General features: G+C 50.5%; 2 pseudogenes; both read left to right on the forward strand.

Moving 5' to 3' along the window:
* Window positions 1–5,629: 5,629 nt before the first annotated feature.
* On the forward strand, window positions 5,630–9,203 carry LOC136047658 (protocadherin beta-15-like; annotated as a pseudogene).
* A 10,858-nt stretch (window positions 9,204–20,061) lies between these two features.
* On the forward strand, window positions 20,062–23,774 carry LOC136047371 (protocadherin beta-15-like; annotated as a pseudogene).
* Window positions 23,775–25,616: the final 1,842 nt, after the last annotated feature.

The raw sequence follows: 25,616 nt of genomic DNA on the forward strand, positions 1-25,616 counted from the left end.
TCCCTGATAAATAATGACAGGACGAGAGAGAATGGCCAGAAGTTGCGCCGGGGAAGATATAGATTAGACCTGAGGAAACATTTTTTTTCTGAAAGAGTGGTCAGGCACTGGAATGGCCTGCCTAGGGAGGTGGGTGAGGCACCATCCCTAGCGCTGTTCAAGAAGCATTTAGATGAGGTGCTAAGGGATTTGATTTAGTAGTTCAGTGGGTAGGGATGGTGATAGGAAGATGGTTGGACTAGATGATCTTGTAGGTCCTTTCCAACCTTATGAACCTATGAACCTATGAACCTATGACAGAAGGAAGAGAGGAAGGATGGGAAAAATAGAAAATTGAATTAATCTCTGATACTCTTTAACCCATTCTCTATACTATTTAGCTTACTCTGCAATGGCAAGGCCTCACTGGAATATTGTCTCCTCAGTACAAAAAGAACTCCTGGAAAGAGTCCAGCTGAGGGCCACAAAGACTATAAAGGGCCTGGAGCACCTCTCCTGCGAGGAAAGGCTGAGAAGCCTGAATCTGTTTAGCTTGAGAAAAGAAGACTCATATGGGATCTGGTCAATGTCTGTAAGTATCTAAGGTGCAGGAGGCAAAGGGATGAGGCCAGAATCATTTCATCAGAGTGCAGCAATAGGACAAGAGAAAATAGCCTCAAACTGAAGCACACAAAGTTCTGCACAGATGTAAGGACATCCTCACAGTACTGGTGATCAAGCACTGGAACAGGCTGCTCAGAGAGGTTGTGGAGTCTCCTCTGCAGATCTGCATGAAAGCCTACCCCTGCTACCTGGTCTAGGGAGCTGCTTTGGTGGGGTGGTGGTTGGACTCGATGATCTCCATAGGTCCCTTCCAGCCCCTACAGTTCTGTGATTCTGGGTGATTATTTCATGCATCCAAGACAAAGTAGTGTAAGAGGCGAGCACAACATTGACTTCTTCTGAGTGAAGTTGGGGGTCTGCTTTTGCCGTACTGAGAGGAAGCTCCCTTATTTATACTTCAAAACATCCTGTGAATTCATATCATTTGGATAGACTCTGAAGGGATTGGGAGCAGGGGTAGTGTTCTATTCCCTCAAAGTTATTTGAAAGGAATTAGCGGAGGAATCTCCTGAAAGGTAATTCAGCTCAAAGACCATCTGTAATTCCTCTGCCCCAGTGAAGATGTCATGGGAAAACAGCAAGAGCTGGAAACCACAAATTCAAAACTTAGCAAACTATCATCATCATTGTCATGGAAATGTGATGAGAAGAATCACGTAACTGGATGACTATAACCAAGAGCCATGAGCTGTTTGTAAGAGTTAGGCAGGGAAGGATGGACAAGTGTGTTGTTTACCAGGAAGAATTAGGAAATTACAGATCCATGAGCAATGTGTCTGTGCTGGGGTGACGACCGACCAGATTCCCCTGGAAGCTGTGTTAAGACATAGGGAACACAAAGAGGTGATCTGACACAGCCAACATTTCTTCACTAAGGCCAGATCATGACTGACCCTTCTCTCTACGGTGATGTAACAGCATCATTGGACAAAGGAAGAGTAAGTGATGTCATTCACATGGACATGTGCAAGGCATTTGACATGATCCCTCATAATATCTTTTTTTGCAAGTTGAAGGCGTATGTATTTGTATTGTGGACTACTCAGTGGATAAGGAATTGTTTGGATGGTCACAGCCATAGGATTGTGGTCAAGAGTTCTATGTCCAAGGGGAGCCAGTGAAGAGTGGCATCCCCCAGGCAGCTATGTTGGGACCAGTGATCTTCAAAATCCTTATCAGTGCACCTAGGCAGTGGGATCAAATTCACCCACAATGAATTTGCTCATTTTTTAGAAATAGAAGAATGGGATGCTGTCCGAATGGACCTGGACAAGCTGGTAAAGAGGGTGGGCCTATGTGAACTGACTGAGGTTCAACAAGTTGAAGTGCAAGGTGTTGCACTTGGGTCAGGTCATTCCCAGTTTGAATGATGTCTGTGAGAAGAATCGTCTGATAGCAGCCTTGTCAGAAAGGAGTTGGAGTTTCTGGTGGACAAGGAGCTTGACACAAGCCATACATAGAAGTGCATGCTTGCAGCCCTGATGGCCAAACATATCCTGGACTCAGTCAAAAGGTGGACTTAGAACTGTTCAAGATACTTGCAAGGAGAGCCTCCTGGGATTTGTTGCTGAAGGGTAAAGGGGCCCAAGAAGGGTGGCCACTACTCAAGAAGGAAGTATGAAATGTGCAGGAGCAGGCCATCCCCATGCTGCAAGATGAGCTGTCAGGGAAGAAGGCCAGCATGGATGAACAGGGAGCTTTTCCTAAGGCTCCAAGGGAAAAAGAGAATTGTCCTCCTGAGGAAGAAGGGATGGACAATGCGGGGAGTGTACAAAGAAGTTGTTAGGTTGTGTAGGGAGAAAATTAAGGAAAGCCCAGCTTCAACTCAACCTGGCCATTGATGAAAGGGGTAACAGAAAGTTTTTACAAATTCTTTAACAGTACAAGGAGGGCTTAGGAGAATCTCTATCCTTTACTGGATGTGTTGGGGAATGTGATCACTGTGAATAAGGAAAAGGCTGAGGTTCTCAGTGCTTTCTTTAGGTCTGTCATTTAAAGTCAGAGCAGTTATACTTGGGGTATTCTACCCCCTGTCCTCGATATCTGAGTTGGGGAGCAGAAGAATATACCTATGGCAATTCTGGTGGAAAAAGTTATAGACCTACTGTTTCATCTGTTAGAGACATGTACTACTTCCCCATGTCAATGGGGCTGGATGGGATCAACCCAAGGGTGCTGAGGGAGCTGGCGGAGGCGATAGCCAAGTCAGTTGCCAACACATATCAGCGTTTTTGCTCAATTGGAGAGATCCCAGTGGATTGGAAGCTAGATGGTGTGGCTACCATCTACAAGAAGATCTATAAGAATGATCCAGGGAACTAGAGACCTCTCAGGCTTATCTTGGGGCCAGGGAAGTTTCTGGAGTAGACAGGGAGGTCCTGCTTGACCAACATGAACTCCTTCTATGATCAAGTGACCCAGCAGGTGGATGAGGGAAAGACTGTTGAGGTAGATCACCTTGACTTCAGCACCGCCTTTAACACCGTCTCTTACAGTATTCTTTTGCAGAAGCCGGCAGGCTGTGGCTCAGACAAATACAGTCTTTGCTGAGTAAGGAACTGGATGGAAGGCAAGACACTGAAAGAGGCTGTGAATGCGGTTACAACCAGCTGATGACCAGTCATGAGAGGTGTTCTTCAGGAGCCAGTATTGGGGCCTGTCCTGTTCAATATCTTTACTGATGATCTGCATGAGGGCAATGAGTGCACCCTCAATAAGTCTGCAGATGACACCAAATGGCAGGAAGTGTAGACCTGCCTCAGGGTAAGAAGGCCCTAAACTAAGATCAGAAGAGGCTGGATAACTATGCTGATGCCAGTGGGATGAAGTTCAACAAGTCCATGTTCTGGGTCTTGCACATTGGCCACAACAACTCAAGGCAATGCTACAGACTTGGGACAGAGTTGCTGGGACACTGTGTAGAGGAAGTGAACTGGGGGTATTGAACAGGAGACAGCAGTGTGCCCAGGTGGCCAAGAAAGCCAATGGCATCCTGTCCTGTGTCAGAAATAGAGCAGCCAGCAGGAGCAGGGAATTAATCGTCCCTCTGAACACAGCCCTGGTGAGGCCACACTTTTGAGTTCTTGTTCAGTATCGGCCCCCTCAGTACAAGAAAGACATCGAGACAATGAAGCATGTTCAGAAAAGTACAATGAAGTTGGTGAGGGGTCTGGATCATTAGTCTTACAAGGACCAGATGAGGGAGCTGGGATTGTTTATTCTGGAGAAAAGGAGGCCCAGACCTTATTGCTCTTTGCAGCTACCGGAAAGGAGGTTGTGATGAGGTGGGAGTTGGCCTCTTCTCCCATGTAAAAAGCAGTAGGACTAGAGGGAATGGCCTCAGGTTGCACCTGGTGAAATTCACAATGGACAGTATGAAATATGTCTTCTCCAATTGAGTGTGGAATTCACTACCCAATTAGGTGGTAGTCATCATCCCTGAAGGTGTTCAAGAAACCAATATATGTCATACTGAGAGACACAGTTTAGTGGGAACTATTGGTGATAGGTGGGTGGTTGGACTGGATCATCTTAGAGGTCTTTTCCACCCTTGGTGATTCTATGATTCTAAGATCATGGAACAGATCGTCCTGGAAGCAAGAATCACATGTGATATGAGGAACTGATCCAAGTCAGCCAGCAGAGCTTCACCAAGAATAGATCATGTCTGACCAGTCTTGTGGCCTCCTGTGAAGGAGAAAGGAATAGCAGATGATGCTGATACTTGGACATTGGCAAGTTCTTTGACACAGTCCCACATTACTCACTTTCCTCTAAGTGGAAGGTGTATGGATTTGAAGGGCAGACTTCTCAGTGGATAATAAATTGGTTGGATGATCACAGCCAGAGGGTTGTGCTCAAGAGATTGATATCCAGGTGGAGACCAGTCACAGGTGATTTCCCCCAGGGATATGTCTTGGAAGGAGTGCTTTTTACAATCTTTATCAATGACATAGACTGTGAGAATCATTTCACACTCCCATTCCCTCCCCTCCCCTCTGCTGTGTTGACATGAGATCCCACTTGGAGTAATGCATCCAGGCCTGTGGTGAACAGCACAGATATGGAGCTGTTGGAGCAGATGCAGAGGAGGCCACAAAAATTATCAGAAAGCTGGAGCACCTCTCCTATGACCAAATGCTGAGGAAGCAGGAAATGTTTATCCAGAGAAGAGAAGGTTCTGGAGAGACATCATTACAGCTTTTCATTTCTGAAAGGAATCTAGTAGAAAAGATGAGAGTGACTCTTTCTTTCCATAGTGATAGTTTCAGTTTCAAAGTGATTTCCAAAGGTAGTGATAGTTCAAGGGGGTGAGTTTTGTTAGTGAGGGGAGATTACAGTTTAGGTGACAGAATTTTTTTTATTTAGGCAATGGTGATGTAATGCAACAGGCTTCCACAAGAAGTTACAGATGCCTCATCCTTGGAGGCATTTATGGACAATTTTTTATGTTCCTACCCAGAATGGTTGTAGGCAATCTTGACACTGCAGAGGAGACAGAAACAGATGGCACTGAAGTTTCATAGATGATAGAACTGGGTGGCTTTTTAAAGATATTTCAGCCAGTACACAAAGAGATGCATTTCACACAGAAAATCATCATAGCGCTGTGTTCTGCACTCTGTTTGTGGGCAGTAAGCAAATTACTTTTGCCATTCCCTGTAAACAGTCTGACACCAGAACTCCTATTCCATACTGCTATGTGTCTGTCTTCTGAATTATGCTTTGCTGAACGAAAATGAGAGAAAAGGAAGATAATGCAACAATACCCAAAAGGAAATGACAGAAAACTTGGCCAATTCGGCACAGCATGGATTAAAATAGTTCACGATGTAGATCCGGGAAGCGATACCAGAGCAGCACTGCGTGTGAGAGCGCTAATCCTGCTGCCAAACTTGGCGGGGATTTGCATTTCACTTTTAGGCTCGTGTGTGCAGGAGAGGAAATTCGAAGAGGAAAGTTCAACTCGGCAGAGCTGCTCGGAAGGCGGATAAGGAGCTGTTCCAGGTTTGGACGCAGGGTGGGGATGTTGTCCAAGGAGCGGCAGCTGCCTGTGCCCGCAGCGCGCTTTCAGCCGCAGGCGCCCAGAAGAACCGTGCAAGACGCTGGGAAAGAGCGGCTGTGGGGGCACGGAGCCGGGCGCTCGGGGTCTTTGTGGCCGAGCTGCTCGGGCCGCGGTCTCGGGGCGGCCGAGCGAGGCTGCGAGCCATGGAGGCTGCTCGGAAAGGCCGTCTGCGGCGGAGAGGGACGGCGAGCGGGAGCCGGAGCGGCGGCGGCGGCGGCGGCGGCGGCGGCGGCGAGAGGCGAGTGCTCTTGTGGCTCGTGTGCGTTTTCGTGTGTGAGAGCGGCGCCGAAACGCTGCGCTATTCTGTGTCGGAGGAAATGGCCAGGGACTCGGTGGTGGGCAACGTGGCCCAGGACTTGGGGCTTTCTCCGAGCCAGCTCGCGGCTCGCAAGGCGCGCGTTGTGTCCGAGGGGAGCGAGCAGCGTTTCCGCCTCGATCCGCGCAGCGGCGTCCTGACGCTCACGGAGACGCTGGACCGAGAGCGCATCTGTCCGCACAGCGAGAGCTGCACGCTCTTCTTTCAGCTTTTCCTGGAGAACCCTGTGCAGCTGATCCGCGCGGAGGTGGAAGTTTGGGACGTGAATGACAACTCCCCTGTGTTCCCGCAGAAGGAGATGTTTTTGGAGACATCGGAAACGGCAGCTCTCGGGTCTCGCTTCCTCCTGGAAAGAGCAAGGGATAAGGACATGGGGATTAACGGCGTGCAGAATTACAGCCTCTCGCCGAACGCTTATTTTTCCATAGCTGAAACTAGAGAATACGGAGCCAAATATGCGGAGTTAGTCCTACAGAGGAAGCTGGACCGCGAAGAGCAGCAGGAGCTACGTTTGGTGTTGACGGCCACGGACGGGGGCTCTCCGCCCAGGTCGGGCACGGCTGAGGTGCGTGTCGTGGTGCTGGATGCCAACGACAACATGCCGGTGTTCTCGCGGGAGGTGTACGAGGTGCGCGTGGCCGAGAACAGCCCCCCGGGGCAGCTGCTGGTGCGGGTCTCGGCCGCGGATCCTGACGACGGCTCCTACGGCAAAGTGCGATACGCCTTCACTGAGATAACAGACGACTCCACCCAACTCTTCGACCTGGATGCTGCGACCGGGGAGATTCGAGTATCGGGTATGCTGGATTTTGAAGAAGCGAAAGCCCACAAACTGATGGTGAGAGCCACGGATGGTGGAGGTTTGTCTGCACACAGCAGTGTGGTCGTGGAGGTGCTGGACGTGAACGACAACGCGCCCGAGATCACGCTGAGCTCCGTGAGCGCGTCCGTCCCCGAGGACGCGCCGCCCCGCACCGTGGTGGCCGTGTTGAGCGTGCGGGACCGCGACTCGGGCGACAACGGGCGGACGGAGTGCGCCGTCGCCGGCGACGTGCCGTTCATCCTGACGGCCGCGTTCGCCGAGCACTACGAGCTGCGCACGAGCGCGGCCCTGGACAGGGAGACGACGGCGGAGTACAACGTGAGCGTGGTGGCGACGGACTGGGGCAGGGTGCGGCTGAGCGCTCGCGAAAGCGTGTTGGTGCGGATCGGCGACGTGAACGACAACGCGCCGCGCTTCACGCAGGCGCTGTACAGCATGTGGGTGAGCGAGAACGACGCGGCGTCGGTGCGGATCGGCAGCGTGAAGGCGACGGACTTGGACGCGGGCGCGAACGGGCGCGTGAGGTACGCGCTGTTGCGGGAGGAGGGCGAGGAGCGGCCCGCCGTGTCGGTGGACGCCGAGAGCGGGGCCGTGTCCGTGGTGCGGGCGCTGGACTACGAGGAGGTGCGCGCCGTGGAGGTGACGGTGTCGGCCGCCGACGGGGGCTCGCCGCCGCGGAGCGCCACGGCGCTGCTGCGGGTGCTGGTGCGGGACGAGAACGACAACGCGCCCGTGGTGCTGCACCCGCCGTCCGACGGCAGCGCGGCGCTGGGCGAGCTGGTGCCGCGGCGGGCGCGGGCGGGCTACCTGGTGGCCAAGGTGGTGGCGGTGGACGCGGACGCGGGGCAGAACGCGTGGCTGTGCTACGAGCTGGCCAAGGCGACGGAGCCGGGGCTGTTCCGCGTGGGGCTGCACAGCGGCGAGGTGCGCACGGCGCGGGCCGTGGGCGAGCGCGACGCGGCCCGGCACAGGCTGGTGGTGCTGGTGCGGGACCGCGGGCGGCCGCCGCGCTCCGCCAGCGCCACCCTCGCCGTCGCCCTGGCCGACGGCTTCTCCGAAGGCCACCTGCGGGCGAGCGAAGAGGCGCCGGCCGCCGAGCCCGACGGGCGGCTCACCCTGTACCTCAGCGTCTGCTTGGCCTGCGTGTCCGCGCTCTTCGTGGCCAGCGCGGCGGCCGCCGTGGCCGCCAAGGTGCGGCGGGCCCGGCGGGGCGAGCCGGGGACCTTGCCCACCTTCCCGCAGTCCGCCGCCGACAGCGGCGCCGGCTCCCTGTCCCGCAGCTACGTCTACGACGTCCGCCTCGCCGCCGGCACCGTGGACAGCGAGTTTCGCTTCCTCGGCCCTTTCTTCCCCTGCTTCCCCGCCGGGCTGCCGCAGGGCGCGCCCGACCAGCGGAGCTCGCTCTGCTCGGCCGGCCTCGGACAACAAGAAGGCGACTGGGCTGCGCAGGTGAGGAGCTGCGCGGAACCGGGGGAGCACGGGGGGTCGTTGACCGGGGGAGGTACCACTCCGACGTGGTGGAGAGAGGTGTGGATTGAGGGCGCCATTGAGGGCTTGGCCAGAGTGCCTGTGAGGGGCGGCAGGAAGCATCGGAGAGGCCGTGGGTGTGGTGGCAAAGGGGTCCCCGGAGCGGGATGTTAGGCTGGAGGCATTCCCGGAGGTGACGCTGAGTGCACAGCTGCTCCCTAGGTGCGGGTATCCCGCGCCTCTGCCTCTTGCTCCGGAGAAGCTGTTTTTTTCGTCCGTCGTATTCTCCCGAAGGGTGCGGTTGGTGCGTAGGCAGATGCGAAGCAGTAGTGGGCATGGGTAAAGGCACACAGTGGATCCTGCCCTCGCACTCTATACTTCCCATATGTGGGGGAATGGGGGGGAGGAATTAATAGCATTGCTCCTGCAGACATAAGCAATTGATTCCTGCAGAGTCTTGGTTTCTGCATTGCTGATATCACCTCAGTGTTTGTGTCTCTTCCATTACTGTCCAAATTCCCCCATCCTTTGGCCACTTCTTACCCTTGGCATTAAGACATGGAATTTGGTTGTTTGGAAAGTGGGGTTCTTTCCCGCTCCCTGTTCCAGGTTGACAATAATTTTTTGAATGCATAATACGGCTACAAGGCTCGCTATATGGGTTTATTGTCATCTTGTTTGGATCAGAGCTGTATGTCCCTGCCTTCCTCTTTCTTTGTCTCAATGTAGTGTGGAGCGGTGCCCTATTCACTTTGCTTCAAATGAGCCTTCTCAGCTTCTCATTGATAGCTGCTTCCTGTTAATGCCCCAGTGTCAGCCCTCTACTCTGTTCTTTGCAGGGCCCAGCTCCCCTCTCCGACGGCAGGGCTCCCAGGGCAGCAGAGGAAAAGGCCACTTTGGATCAAAGCCCCTGGCTCAGCCATCGGTAAGGGAGGGGAACGAGAAGCATCTCGGTCCTCATGGGCTCATATCTTCGAAGGGAAATGAAGGAGCAACTCTCTTCTGCCACTCCTCTCAAGCAGTATTTTATTCTTGTAGTCATTTTGAAAGTTTGATACAGTTGCATGATGTTGCATGCTAGGAACACTGAGATGCATTATCAAAATGTGATAATGCTATTGCTCCTATGTGTTAAGTGGAAAATGGAAAACAAAAAGATTCTGATCTTCTAGTTAACTTCTTTGCACATCAGCTTTAATGCATCCCTTGTTGTTGTCAAGTGGTCACTGTAGGAGTGTAATCTGTTCCATGCCTAGTCGTGTAGCTGTTAATCAATGCTGAATGTTGCCAGCAGAAGAATTGTTTAATACCACTGAGAAGCTGGCTGCCATGGAGATGGCTGACATTGACACAGTGCACATTCAACCAGGAGTTCCCGGCTTCTGCATTCTGTGAAGCCTGCTCATTCAGCACTGTATTCCTGTTTGTTTTGTTGCATTTTATTTCCCAACAAAATTCTAAAGGAATGATTCTAGAGCATTTCAAGGTTACTGAGTATTAGACAGTGGAGAATTCCAAGTAATGTGCTATTTCCTATTGCTCACATATTTCCAAGAGCTGTAATGCCTGGTGACAGAAACCAATAAAATCTGCTGAGAAATCAGATATAATATTAGCTTCAATCTTATGTGTTTGAGTTAAGTGGTGTATTAAGGATAAATGTTGCTCTTCCCTTGCTCTACAGCTGAAGCTGAAGGATAACGTGAGGGCAGTCACTGTGAGAAGTGTCTGGTGAAAATGTTCTCAGCACGGATTTATTCCCTGCCATAGTGTTGCCAGCAATCAGGTTACAATAAAACAAATGGATGGGTCCACCTTCCTCTGTCTGAGGTCTCAGGGATGAATCAGGAGCAGTGGTAGGAGCACAAGGAAACAGATAGCAGGTGGTACTGTCACTGTTGTGTGGCATGAATGAGGAGCTGCATTCCCAACTGTATGTGCCAGTGATGGCCTACAGTTGGGTTTTGTAACAAGTTTCTGTGTTGCTCATTCATAGGTTCATAGGTTCATAGGTTGGAAAGGACCTACAAGATCATCTAGTCCAATCATCCTCCTATCACCATCCCTACCCACTGAACTACTAAATCAAATCCCTTAGCACCTCATCTAAATGCTTCTTGAACAGCACTAGGGATGGTGCCTCAACCACCTCCCTAGGCAGGCCATTGTCCTGTATTCCTCTGGAAATGAGCTTGTTTCATTGTAATGGCTGGTATGATGGTTTGTTTTCCCTTGAGGAGGAAAAGCACGTTTAGAACAGTGATGATTTAGTCATTGATGAGCAGTGCTGCACAGGGCCAGGTACATTTCAGCTTCTTGTAGTGTCCTGTGACTGAATGGGCTGGTGGTGCACAAGCAGGTTGGAGGGGGCAGAGCCATGGTAGCTGCCCTACACTGTCCAAAGAGGTATTGTCATCCACGTAACATCAGCCAGAGCTATGAAAGTGGGGAGATGTCAGGGGTGGGTGTCAGCTGCTGCTCGTGAATTGGCTGGGCATGTCAGCAGGTGCTGAGGAATTGCACTGTGCATCTCTTGTTCTCTTTTTCTCTTTCTCTCTCTCGTCTCTATCTCAGCCTCCGTATTTCTTGTATGTATCTCACTGTCTCAATTTCTCCCACTATCGGTTTCTCAATATTTCTCCCTCTATCTGGAACTCTGTATCAGTACCTCAACCCTCACCTGTTTTTATTTTGTCTCAGGAGTTCTACTTTGGTTTTGTTTTCTCACTCTCCCTCATCCCACTGGAAGACTGTGGTGCCTAATGCATACATGGTGCTGAGCTGCTGCCAGGTTAAACAACAGTTCCTGTTGGAATCTAATTTGCTGCCCAAAGGGCTGACATAACCACAGATCTTATCAGAGTGCATTACAAAAGAACTGTTATGTGAGTTATAGTAGTTGAATAGCCTCAAGCAAAAACTTAGATTTTTAGTAATTTTCATAAGCCTTTCAGAGTAAGAGTGTTTTCTAAGAACTATTTTATTTCACACTTTACTTGCTCTATATATTCCTTGCTGTGCTGTTTACCATCTCTGAGGGATGGAAGAAGATAACAGTTCTGCTTTTAGCAATAACACTGGGTTATGATATGTTAAAGATACTGCTCAGGAGAGTCAGCTGGTGTTTGTAATCCACAGTGTCAACATCTTTGTACTTAGGGAACCATCTGTAAGAAACTATCAATAATTAGACATTTTCCTTCGTGTCCTTTGGGAGCCAGACTACGGGAGCCTGAACGGGCCATGTTTTCCACCACTTCCTCACTCTCCCTTTCTCCTTCACCTACCCCTTTTTCTCTTGGTTAGTTTCTCCTGACAATGTGAAATATCCTTGATATGTTCAAACCAGCATGATCCTACTGCTGTGTCTCCTGAACACGTTTCTGGTATTGTCTTTGATAATACAGCCCTGAGATCTGCCCTGACACAGTAATTTCTGAGTGTCAGGCTGTGTGGGAGGATATCAGCTGACCCCTACGAGATTGGGCACCCTCGGTATTTTGGAACTGCACCCCATAAAAAGTGTGGGAACCAGAGAATCTGACAAAATATTTGCAGCAGATATGCCATCACTCTTGAAGTTGTAGAGAGACATCAATTAGTGCAACACTGTCATGGTTTTACCATTTTTGTTACTGGTATTCTACATCATAACAAAATGGCATGCATTGGGAGTTAAAAAGTTAAAGCTCCAGCTCCGTGGGTCATCAATAGTTCTGGGTGTAGCTGTCTCAGAAGAGAATAAGAACTGCGTACCCCAGAGGACTTTGTGTTGCTTTGCATTTTTTTCCGTTTTCCGCTCAGAAGAAAAGATTAAAACTATTTCCGTGTCACAAGAGACAGGCTCTTCCTTTTTGAATTGACCCAGCATCGGGTACTCACTAGCCATCTCACCTTCAGTGTTTAGTGTAAAACATTTGTTGTTGTTGTTTGTTTTGGTTTTTTTTGGACACACACTCTCATTTTATTTGATTTATTAGCTTCAATTCCAATTATATTGTATTATATTGTGTAGTTTTGCATTTTGATATCTTAGTTAGTAAATTAGCTTTCCTCCCCAGATCGTTCCTGTTGGCTTTTCTTTAGGCCAGTCTCCCTTTTCCGTTTCCCCTTCTTTTTCCCAGAGCATGGGTCCATGGGTCCCCTGCCCCACTCATCATGGAACCGAGCCGAACCAGCCCATAAACAGCTGAGAAAAGTGCTGGGGCCTGGCCTATGCCTACTGCACCCTGATCAGTGCTATTCAGCACACTCGAGGGAAGAGAAGTTCTCCAACTCTGATGACAATGTGACAGGCCCTGTGGCTGCTGCAGCTTCTGTGATAGGCCCTGCAGTTTCTTCAGCCCTCATTGCAGTTCCTATGGTTGCTTTGAGGCCTGTGACAGTTGCCGTGGTGGGTCAAGCCCTGTTACATGTTCTGTGGCTGTTCCAACTACCGTATCAGTTCTGTACTTACTGCAAACTATGCTATGGTCACTCCAAGTCTTATATTCTCGCCCGTGGTTGCTTCACATTCTGTGGCAGGCCCTGTAATTTCACCAGGTCTCACTACAGTCCATGTAAATGCTCCGTATCTAGTGACAAGTGCTGCTATTTTTTCAACTGCCGTGAGAGGCCTTGCAGTTGCTCCAACCCATGCAACAGGCCCTGCAGTTTCCCAATCTCTTGATACTATCTCTGTGTTTGCTGCAACTCTATATGCCCTATGGTTTCACCAACCCCCACAGAGGGACTATAGCTCTTCAAACTAATTTGACAGATGTGAGGTTCCACCTTCCCCTGCAATTGGCCCTGTAGATGCTACAACCCATTCAACACACTTTGTGGTTGCTCCAAATCCCACAGAAAGCCCTACAAATGCTCCAACTCCTGCAGCAGGCCTTGAAGGTGTTCCAATCTTCAAGACAGACTCTGCTCTTTCTGTTCAGAGAAGGGCAACAAAACTGGTGAGGGATCTGGAGCACAAGTCTCATGAGGAGCGGCTGAGGGAGCTGGGATTGTTTAGTCTGGAGAAAAGGAGGCTCAGAGGAGACCTTATCGCACTCTACCACTTCCTGAAGGGGGGTTGTGGCAAGGAGGGGGTGGGCCACTTCTCCCTGATAAATAATGACAGGATGAGAGGGAATGGCCACAAGTTGCACCGGGGAAGATATAGATTAGACCTGAGGAAACATTTTTTTTCTGAAAGAGTGGTCAGGCACTTGAATGGCCTGCCTAGGGAGATGGTTGAGGCACCATCCCTAGCGCTGTTCAAGAAGCATTTAGATGAGGTGCTAAGGGATTTGATTTAGTAGTTCAGTGGGTAGGGATGGTGATAGGAAGACGGTTGGACTAGATGATCTTGTAGGTCCTTTCCAATCTAATGAACCTATGACTCCTGACTGTGCAGGAGCATTTATTCGAGTATGGAGTTGTTCATTACAAGTTGCAGAAAACACTGAAGAAGAGGAGTAATGGAGTCAGTGTGCAGAAATAAAGGCTATCCTGCTGGCTTTGGACATTGCTGAATGAGAAAAGTGGTGGGCGTTCTGACTCTACACTCACTCATGAATGATGGAAAATTCTCCCTGGGAGTGGCTACTACCACACAAGCAGAGAAACCAGTAGCACAGAGGTTATCCCCTCATGTTTGCTGCCCATTTTGAGAAGATGATTACAACATGATAGATGATCATCTGTCAGTGTTCCTGGTCAACTGCATAGGTCCCAGAGGACTGGAAGCTTGCCGATATGAGTCCAATCTACAAGAAGGGTAGTAAGGAGGATCAAGGGAACTGCGGGCCTGTTAGACTGACAAAGGTGCCAGGAAAGGTTACAAAGCATGTGTTGAACACGTGGGGGATTAGGTCTAGCAAGCATGGGTTCATGAAAGGGAGGTCCTGCTTGACCAACCTGATCTCCTTCTATGATCAATTGACCCGCCTGGTGGATGAGGGAAAGACTGGATTCAGTCTACTTGGAGTTCAGCAAAGCCTGCAACACTGACTTCCACCGTACTGTCTAGCAGAAGCTGGCAGCTCTGTGGCTTGGACAGGTACACACTTAGCCGGGTAAAAAACTGGCTGGAGGGCTGGGCCTAGAGATTAGAGGTGAATGGAGTTACATGCAGCAGATGAGTGGTCATGAGTGGTATTCTGCAGGGGGCGGTTTTGGGGCCTGTTCTTTTCAATATCCTTAGTGATATCTGGATGAGGGCATTGGGTGCACTCTCAGTAAGTTTGCAGATGACACCAAGTTGGCAGGAAGTGTAGATCTACTAGGCCATAGGCAGGCTCTACAGAGCACTCTGGTCAGGATGGATCACTGGTCAGAGACCAACTGGATGAAGTTCAACAAATCCAGCTACTGGGTCCTGTACTTTGGACACGACAAACTTGGACAGTGTTACAGACTTGGGGCAGAGTGGCTGAAAGTCTGTGTAGATGAAATGGACCTGGGGTATTGGTCAGTGCTTGGCTGAACATGACCTAGCAGTGTGTTCAGGTGTCCCAGAAAGTCAAAGGCATCCAGGCTTTTGTCAGAAATAGTGTTGCAAGCCAGTGTAGGGAGTGATTGACCCTATATACTCAGCCCTGGTGAGAACATAGCTTGATTGCTGTGTTCAGTTTTGGGTCTCTCACTACAGGAAAGACATTGAGAACCTGGAGTGTGTTTAGAATAGGACAGTAAAGCTGGTGATGGGTCTGAGGCACAAGTCTTATGAGTATCAGCTGAAGGAGCTGAGATAGTTTATTCAGGAGAAGAAGAGGCTCAGGAGTAATCTTATCACTAGAGGTGATATGACCTCTATGCTAGAGCTCCCTTCCAACCCCTACAATTCTGTGATTCTATGATCACTGTCTGTAACTACCTGAGGGAGGCTCTGGTGAGGTGGGAGTCAGCCTCTTCTCTCAAGTATCTATCAGGAAGAGTAGAGGGAATGGCTTTGGCTTTGAATCTGGGAAGATTCAAAGTGGACATTAGGAAACAATTCTCTGAGGGACTGATCAGGAACTGGAATTCACCAGGGAGGTGGTGGAATCAAAATCCCTGGCACTGTTCAAGAAATATACAGATATTATATTCAGGGATGTGGTTTAGTTGAACTGTTGCTGATGGGTGGATGGTTGGACTGGATGATTTTAGAGGCAATTCCTAGTCTTAGAGATTCTGTGATTCCATGAGAATTACATAATGTAAAATTCTCACATTCTCAGGAGCTGTGCCCCTGACTAACATCCAAACAATCAGCAGATGGATAAGCTGCAGGACTGAAATGGTTCAGGTAGCTGTGGGCAGGCAACATACAGGTGTGTTATTTACTGCCCAATGGGCCTGCTTTTCCTTTCACACAATTCTAGACTTGAAGGAGAAGAGCAACATGTCATTTGTGAACTAAGGGCAGTCAGAGTTGGAAGTGTCTTCAGAAGTTCTTCTCTGCCTGGATCTGTTCCCAGTTATACAAGCACCAAAGACAAAGTTGCAGTAAGCAAAGTTATGGGTCCACCCTCCTCTCCCTGAGGTGAGAATGGCCAGTCAAGAGCATAAGCAAATGGATCCCAGGTGTCACTCTCACTTTTGCATGACAGGAATGGGGAACTGCGTATAGCAGAAGAAAACAATGATAGTATCTTCTAACAGGATACAAGCACAATGAAACAATAACAGGTATAAAAAAAAAGAAGGAAAATTATCTCATTCTCTTAACGAGAGGTGACAACTCAAAAGGATTCCAGCCTCTGTCCAGAGAGATGCCACTCCCTCATCTGTTGACCATTAAATGAGGTGTGGAGATGTGGATCCAGGCTCCACTCCTTTCAGTCACTGAGATACACCTTGTGCTCAAGAATTGGTTCAGTCTGTGACCTGGCAATTCCACTGCAAGCTGCATTCCCAACTTTGTCGACTGAAGCTCTCGGCCCATGGCTGCTCGTAGTAGAAATGTTGTTGTTCCTGATTACAACTGTAATTTCAGAGATAGTAATTATTACAAATAGATGGATGGATAGATGGATGCACTGCATGAAGGAAGACTTACGAAAGACTTCATTTTCTTGCTGACTTTCCCCTTAACTTGCTGCAGGTTAAAAATCAGTCAGCTCTCTGATTTGGTATTGCAGGCATGGTGGAGGAGCCATGAGACACATCTGAGCTTCGTGCTGTGGGAGGCAGAACTGGTATTACCATGCTGACAGCTGGGGCTGTGCAAGGGCTGGTGCAGGCAGCCCCATGCCCTGTTGGAAAAGTAGCTGCTCTGGGGTGGAAGTTTTGAAGGATGTTAGGTTCATAGGTTCATGGGTTCATAGGGTTTTGAGGAAACATTTTTTCTCTGAAAGAGTGATCAGGCACTGGAATGGCCTGCCTAGGGAGGTGGTTGAGGCGCCATCCCTAATGCTGTTCAAGAAGCGTTTAGATGAGGTGCTAAGGGATTTGATTTAGTAGTTCAGTGAGTAGGGATGGTGATAGGAGGATGGTTGGACTAGATGATCTTGTAGGTCCTTTCCAACCTAATGAACCTATGAAGGAGGGAAGGAGAGAAGAAAGGATAGAAAACGGAGTTTTTCCAGTGCTATTTTGCCTGTCATGCTTCTGAGACAAAAGAATGTAAGAGCAAAGCACTACAGTGGCTGCATCTGAGTGAAGCTGGGGGGCCTGCCTTTACACTAACAAGAAGAAACTCCTACAGCTGGTTAAGCTAGAGAACTACTCTGCGTTGCTTTTTCAAGTAGAGTCAATGAATTTGCAACGAGGGGACTACAAAACATCAAGAGAATTCATATCTTTTGGAATGATGCTGAAGGGATTGGAAGCACAGGTAGTGTTCTACTTCCCCAAAGTTGTTTATAAGGAGAGAGAACCTCTAAGAAAGTATCACAGCTTAAAACCCATCTTAGTTTCTTCTATTCTAATGCATACATCATGGGAAATAAGCAGAAGCTGGAAGCCACAACTTTGAAAATTAGTGAACTATTACCTATTTGGTATCACAGAAATGTGGTGTGAAAATTTACTTACACAACTGGAGCACTGCAATCAAGAGCCACAGACTCTTTACAATAGTTAGGCAGGGAAGGATGGGCAAGAGTGTTACTGGCTAGGAAGGCTGGGGAAACTATAGAGCCTTGAGCTTCATGTCTGTGCTGGGGAAGATCCTCCCAGAAACCACTTTAAGACACATGCAAGAAAAGAAACTGATCTGAGACAGCCAGCATTGCTTCATCAATTGCAAGTTATGTCCAACCAATCTGGTGTAATTCTATGGTGGTGCAACAGCATCAGTGGACAAAGGAAAAGTAAATGATGTCATCCACATGGACATTGCAAGGCCTTTGACGTGTTCCCACACATCATCTTTACCTGTAAGTTTGAGGGGTATGGATCTGAAGGATGGACTGTTCAGTGGATGAGTAATTGAATTATTTGGATGGTCGCAGCAATAGGATTGTGGTTAAATGAGTTATGTTCAAGTAGAAACTGGTGATGAGTGGAGTCCCCTAGAGGTCTGTCCTGCGACCAGTGCTCTTCAACATCTCTCTCTATCAATGACTTACACAGTGGCATGAAATGCACCCTCAGAAAGTTTGCAGATGACACTGATCTGAGTGGCCCAGTTGATGCAATAGGTGCTAGGTTTGTTATCCTAAGGCCTTGGAGAAGCTTGAGAAGTGAGATGTGAATGAGATGATGTTCAACGTGTACATGTGATAGACTTGGACTAGGATCAGGCAGTGTCCAGGTTTGTGTACATTGTGGGAGAAGAGCTAACTGAGGGCATCCCTGTGGAGGACTCAGAGTTTCAGGTGCATGAAGAGCTTGACATGAGCCATAAATGCATGCTTGCAGACCAGATGACCAACTGTGTTGTGGTCTTCATCAAAAGAGTGGTGGCTAGCAGAGTGAGGGAGCTGACTGTCCCCCTCTGTTTCGCTCTGATGAGGACCTACCTGGAATGTTCTGTCAAGGTTTATGGCCACCAGCACTGACATGGAACAAATGGAGCAAAACCAGTGGAATCCATGAAGATGTAATGCTCTGCAATGAAGGAAAGCTGAGGCAGACTGACTTGTTCAGCCTAGAGAAGAACCACACTGTGGCTTTCCAATAGTTCTGACTTAGCTTACAAAAAGGAAGGAAATTGATTTTTTACATCCCTTCTATTCTGCACATGTCTATGACTCTGGAGGTCCTAAATGCTGTTAAAAATACCACAGTAGGGTTCAGAGTGCCTAAACATGGACACATGTGAGTGCTAAGTCTCAGTGATCAGGCACTTCCCATGTGGGCTACATGTATCTTGCTGCAGAGGGATGCTCTCCTTGGCACCAGTCACACTCTTCTGGAGCCTACCACCAGAGGCTTTGGGAAGGAGCAGTGTAACACTATAACCATATAACCCTGACCAGTTCTGTACGAAAAGCCATAGTATGTGGGAGCATCTCTAGTTGTCTCAACACACTTGACCACTCACTGGTGGCACCATGGGGGCTGGTAGAGTCACCATCCCTGGAAGGCTGCAATAAAGGGATAGATTTGACATTGAGTGATATCATTTAGTGGACCTGTGGGGTGGGCTGATGTTGGACTTGGTGATCCTGGTGGTCCTTTCTCTCCCCTGCTCAGGATGCTTTTCTGAGGAGACCGTTGCTTCCAGACAAGGTTTAGGCAAGTGAATTACTGATGCCAAGGTTACAGCAATTCGCACAGCCTCTTCCATGTCCCAGGAGAAGTTCATCTCCATTTGGCAGGATCTTTTTGAAAAAGTGAGGTTTTGTTTGAGGAATTTCACCATTACCAGCTTTTCTAGAGCCATCACCTACAGAAGGAAGCTGAAATGAAATTACCCGTGTTGAGCAGTTTACCATATTTTGGCATGTCTGACCAACATAATATAATCCATATAGCAGATATGCTTTTTACTTAACCAGTTATTGATCCAAAGTTCCGTGTAGCTCCTTTTATCTCCATTCCTTAGCTACAGTACAACATGGAAAGTGCAGGAAATTAAAACACTTTATTACAAAAAAGCAAATTTGATAAGGTAAAAAAACACAGCAGAAGAAATACAGGCCACCTTGACATGCTTTCAGTATTTGGGTAATTTTGGAGGTAGATGGGTTGTTGTATTAGATTATCTTAGGGGGGTTTCCCAGCCTTGATGAGTCCTCCTGACTCTTCCCTTTCACGGTATCTTTTCAGGTACTCAAAAAATGTTGTATTTCCAAACTCTCTAAGAAGGGAGAATATGTTTGCCACGACAGGGAAGAAAGGTGTTCTTCACACAGGAAAGTGTTAGAGACCTAGGTACGTTGGGTTAGGTGTGATAGTTTGTAAACAAAAGAATATCAGCTTTCTGTTTTAGAACTACTGTAACTTTATTATAATGGCATGCTGGAATGATGGTGAAGCATTTCCTTACAGCACCTTTCCTTGTAACATCTCTGGCATCAGATTTCCTATTCAGTACTGGTGTGTGGCTGTGCTGCACCTCCAGTTAATTACCATTTGCAAAGGAAAAAGAAGAGAAAATGAGAAAAATGCGACTATGCACTCCAAAGGAAGTGACAAAACAGTTTACAAGTACCACACAGCACAAAGGAAAAGAGTTCTCGGTGGAGTTCCAGAAAATGATACCGAGAGAAACACTGTGTGTGCGGGCAGTATTCCTGCTGCCAAACTTGGCGAGGATGGACAGTGAGTTTTGGACTCGTGTGTGCAGGAGGAGAGGAGATTCGAACAGCAAAGTGCAGATCGGCAGAGCTTCACGGAAGGCGGAGAAGGAGGTGTTCCAGGTTTGGACGCTGGGTGGAGATGTTGTCCACGGAGCGGCAGCTGCCTGTGCCCGCAGCGCGCTTTCAGCCGCAGGCGCCCAGAAGAGCCGTGCGAGCCGCTCGGGAAGGGCGGCTGTGGGGACACGGAGTCAGGCGCTCGGGGTCTTTGTGGCCGAGCTGCTCGGGCCGCGGTCGCCGAGAGGCAGCGCCGCGTCTCGGAGCCGCCGAGCGAGGCTGCGAGCCATGGAGGCTGCTCGGAAAGGCCGGCTGCGGCGGAGAGGGACGGCGAGAGGGAGCCGGAGCGGCGGCGGCGGCGGCGAGAGGCGAGTGCTCTTGTGGCTCGTGTGCGTTTTCGTGTGTGAGAGCGGCGCCGAAACGCTGCGCTATTCTGTGGCGGAGGAAATGGCCAGGGACTCGGTGGTGGGCAACGTGGCCCAGGACCTGGGGCTTTCTCTGAGCCAGCTCGCGGCTCGCAAGGCGCGCGTTGTGTCCGAGGGGAGCGAGCAGCGTTTCCGCCTCGATCCGAGCAGCGGCGTCCTGACGCTCACGGAGACGCTGGACCGAGAGCGCATCTGTCCGCACAGCGAGAGCTGCACGCTCATCTTTCAGCTTTTCTTGGAGAACCCCTTGCAGCTGATCCACGGGGAGGTGGATGTTCGGGACGTGAACGACAACTCGCCCGTGTTCCCTCAGAAGGAGGTGGTTTTGGAGATACCCGAAACTGCATCCACCGGGTCACGGCTGCCCCTAGAAGTAGCTCGTGATATGGACGTGGGGCTGAACGGTGTGCAAAATTACACCCTCTCCCCAAACTCTCATTTTTCCCTAGCTCTTGAAAAAGGAAAAGGCGGTGCCAAATACCTGAAGCTCGTTCTGCAGAGGCAGCTGGACCGCGAAGAGCAGCGGGAGCTACGTTTGGTGCTGACGGCCACGGACGGGGGCTCTCCGCCCAGGTCGGGCACGGCTGAGGTGCGGGTCGTGGTGCTGGATGCCAACGACAACATGCCGGTGTTCTCGCGGGAGGTGTACGAGGTGCGCGTGGCCGAGAACAGCCCCCCGGGGCAGCTGCTGGTGCGGGTCACGGCCGCGGATCCCGACGACGGCTCCTACGGCAAAGTGCGATACGCCTTCACTCAGGAATCGCATGCGTCACAAGAGCTATATAGTCTGAATGCAGAGACCGGAGAAATTCGTGTCTCTGGAAACCTGGACATTGAGGAAGCAGAATTCTATGAAATTGAAGTGAAAGCAACGGACGGAGGTGGTCTCTATGCTTACTGCAAAGTGCACGTGGAAGTGCTGGACGTGAACGACAACGCGCCCGAGATCACGCTGAGCTCCGTGAGCGCGTCCGTCCCCGAGGACGCGCCGCCCCGCACCGTGGTGGCTCTGTTGAGCGTGCGGGACCGCGACTCGGGCGACAACGGGCGGACGGAGTGCGCCGTCGCCGGCGACGTGCCGTTCATCCTGACGGCCGCGTTCGCCGAGCACTACGAGCTGCGCACGAGCGCGGCCCTGGACAGGGAGACGACGGCGGAGTACAACGTGAGCGTGGTGGCGACGGACTGGGGCAGGGTGCGGCTGAGCGCTCGCGAAAGCGTGTTGGTGCGGATCGGCGACGTGAACGACAACGCGCCGCGCTTCACGCAGGCGCTGTACAGCATGTGGGTGAGCGAGAACGACGCGGCGTCGGTGCGGATCGGCAGCGTGAAGGCGACGGACTTGGACGCGGGCGCGAACGGGCGCGTGAGGTACGCGCTGTTGCGGGAGGAGGGCGAGGAGCGGCCCGCCGTGTCGGTGGACGCCGAGAGCGGGGCCGTGTCCGTGGTGCGGGCGCTGGACTACGAGGAGGTGCGCGCCGTGGAGGTGACGGTGTCGGCCGCCGACGGGGGCTCGCCGCCGCGGAGCGCCACGGCGCTGCTGCGGGTGCTGGTGCGGGACGAGAACGACAACGCGCCCGTGGTGCTGCACCCGCCGTCCGACGGCAGCGCGGCGCTGGGCGAGCTGGTGCCGCGGCGGGCGCGGGCGGGCTACCTGGTGGCCAAGGTGGTGGCGGTGGACGCGGACGCGGGGCAGAACGCGTGGCTGTGCTACGAGCTGGCCAAGGCGACGGAGCCGGGGCTGTTCCGCGTGGGGCTGCACAGCGGCGAGGTGCGCACGGCGCGGGCCGTGGGCGAGCGCGACGCGGCCCGGCACAGGCTGGTGGTGCTGGTGCGGGACCGCGGGCGGCCGCCGCGCTCCGCCAGCGCCACCCTCGCCGTCGCCCTGGCCGACGGCTTCTCCGAAGGCCACCTGCGGGCGAGCGAAGAGGCGCCGGCCGCCGAGCCCGACGGGCGGCTCACCCTGTACCTCAGCGTCTGCTTGGCCTGCGTGTCCGCGCTCTTCGTGGCCAGCGCGGCGGCCGCCGTGGCCGCCAAGGTGCGGCGGGCCCGGCGGGGCGAGCCGGGGACCTTGCCCACCTTCCCGCAGTCCGCCGCCGACAGCGGCGCCGGCTCCCTGTCCCGCAGCTACGTCTACGACGTCCGCCTCGCCGCCGGCACCGTGGACAGCGAGTTTCGCTTCCTCGGCCCTCTCTTCCCCTGCTTCCCCGCCGGGCTGCCGCAGGGCGCGCCCGACCAGCGGAGCTCGCTCTGCTCGGCCGGCCTCGGACAACAAGAAGGCGACTGGGCTGCGCAGGTGAGGAGCTGCGCGGAACCGGGGGAGGTGGGTACGTGCTGTGTGAGCTAGGGATGCAGAGAGTTCGGAGTGATCGGCCCGACTGCTTTGCTGGGCGACAGGGAGTATCCGAGAAACCGTGGGGGTGTGGTGGCGGAGGTGTCCCCGGGGCGGGAGAAAGCTCCGGAGTCGGTCCCGGAACCGCCGCTGGCTTCTGGGCTTCTCCTCGGGTGCGGGTTACCCGCGTTATGCTCTGCCTCTGGCTCCGTGCTGGAGGATATTCTGCGGTTGACGTCCGTGATGTCACCCCGTCGGGTGCGGGTGGAGCGTGGGCAGATGCGAAGCTGGAGAGCGGATGGGTAAGGCACACAGCGCGTCCTGTCCCCGCACTCTATACTATCCAACTGATTGGTGTGGGTGGCGACACGAAGGCCACTGCAGCTATAAGCAATAGGTTCCATTTGTTCCTGCCGCCTTAGTTTCTGCAGGACTTGTAACACCTCAGTGTTTGTTTCCCCTCTGTCCAAATTCCCATATCCATTGACCACTTCATTACATTGGCTTTAAAAGATGTAATACGTTTGTTACAAAAGTGTTTGGGTTTCTACCCTTCTCTGTGATCCAGGATGATAATTTTTGAGAGCTTAATAGGTCTATAAATCTCACTATAGGGTTTTAACATTTTCTTGTTTAGATCGGAGACATATATCCCCATCCTGCTCTTTCTTTGTCTCTATTTTTTTTTTTTTTGTAATAGTTTCCTATTCACATTGTTTTAGATGAGCCTTCTCAGCTTCTCATTGACTCCTGCTTCCCATTACTTTCCCAGTGTCAGCTCTCCACTGTGTTCTTTGCAGGGCCCAGCTCCCCTCTCTGAAGCCAGGGCTCCCAGGGCAGCAGAGGAAAAGGCCACTTTGGATCAAAGCCCCTGGCTCAGCCATCAGTAAGGGAGGAGAAGGAGAAGCATCTTGGTCCTCATGGGCTGACATCTTTTAAGTGAAATGAAACAGAGACTGAGCATGCACCAAAGGAGTGACAGGGTGGTGCAAGTGTTTTCCTTGAAAGGGCACAGATACTCTTGTCTTATGCATGGGTCTATTCATGGAGATATTTTCTAGTTCTCTAAGTATTGAGGAGGATGTTGCATGCCTGGAAACCCTTATGTTTTGTGTATATTTGTGCTACTGCTATTTGCAAGGAAATAAGATATTTTTTGCTATTTTATCCTCTATCAGCTTTCATGCTTTCTTTTATGTCGTCAAGTGGACTCTGTAATAATGTTTAAATTTTCTGTCATCTCTTCAATTCCAGCTATTAATCAAATCTGAGTATAGCAGTCAAAGGAATTTCTTAATAACAAGTAGATGCTGCTTTCTTAGAAATGGCCTACACTGTTGCAGTGCACATTTGACCAGGAGTTCCCTGCTTCTTCATGCTATAAAGAGTGCTCTTTGAGAACTGTATTCCTTTGTGTTTTGTTTCATTTTATTTTCTTGCCTAGCATAAAGTCTAAATGAAATGTTCTAGATCATTTCAAGGTTATCCTGTATGAGGCAGAAGAGCGTTCAAAGCAATGTGATATTTTCTGTCACTCATATACGTCCATGAGTTGAATGCCTGATGACACAAACCAATAAAATCTACTGGGAAATCTGAAAGAATATGCATTTCAATGTAAGGGCAGCATGTAAAGATACCATTCCAGCTAGGAGCACCATTAAGGATCACTGTTCTTGCTGTAGCCTTCTTCTGATGCTGAAGGACTACATCACCCTGTGAACTGAGGGGACTCAGTGAGGGTGTCTGCAGAAGCTCTGTCAGCTTGGATCTGCTGCTGGGTATAGTGGGACTGTGGATGAGGCTACAGTGAAGGCAGGTTACAAATTCACCTGCCTCTCTTTTAAGTCCCAAGGGCCAACCAGGACAAGAGGTCAGAGCATAAGCAGATGGATACCAAGTGTCACTGATATTCTTGCATGGAAGGCCATATTCCCAGCTTTATCCACCAATGTACTTCGCCTACAGCTGGTTTTTCTTCAGATTTCTGTGTTGCTGATGGTCCTGTTTTCTGATTGAGTAAAAGCTGTTTTTCTTTATGGTGCCTAATGTGATGCTATGTTTTGCATTTAGCGGGAAAACAAGGTTGAGGATACAGTGATGTTTTAGTTGCTGAGCAGTGCTGCACAAAGAAAAGGATGATTAAACTTCTCATACTGTCCTGCGGGCAAATGGGCTGGTGGTGCACACGAAGCTGGGAAGGGACAGAACCAGGACCGCTGACCTAAAGTGGCCAAGGGAATACTTCATACTGTGTGACATCATGTAGATATATAGATCTGTGTGAGTTTGCTGATTTGGGGCTTGGCTGCTGTTTTGGGACTGGTGGGGCATCCTTTGGCAGGTGATGAGCAATTGCATTGTGCATCACTTGTTTTGAATGTATCCCTACCTCTATCTCTACCTCTCTTGATATCCATATACATTACTGTCATGACTATACTATTTCCCTTCCTTTTCTGTCTTAGTGAGAGGTTTCTACCTCAACCCACCAATTCTACTTTTTCTTTTTCTTACTTTTCTCCCCCATCCTAACATGAGAGGGGAGTGCATGAGTGCTGAGCTACTGCTGGGTTAAACCACAGCAGTGTTTTGTGGTGCCCAGTGTGGCACCTGAAAGTTTGGTGTAATAACTGATCTGACTGGACTGTTCTAAAACAGAATTGTTGTAAGTATTCTGTTAGCATAATTTCTGGCCACACTGTGTTTTGGAGTCCTTTCTCTAACTATTTTGTTTAGCACCTTTCATGCTAAGTGTGTTCCCTGTTGCGGTGTTTACTATTTCTAGGGGCTGGAATAAGGGTATCATTTTGCTGTTATGCGTAACACTAGTTTACAACATAATAAAGTTGCTGTTAGAGGACTCATCTGGCATTTGTATTC

The sequence above is a fragment of the Cyrtonyx montezumae genome, unplaced genomic scaffold, assembly GCF_038088225.1.
Source record: "Cyrtonyx montezumae isolate F1298 unplaced genomic scaffold, pur_monq_1.0 scaffold_18, whole genome shotgun sequence".
Taxonomy (NCBI): Eukaryota; Metazoa; Chordata; class Aves; order Galliformes; family Odontophoridae; genus Cyrtonyx; species Cyrtonyx montezumae.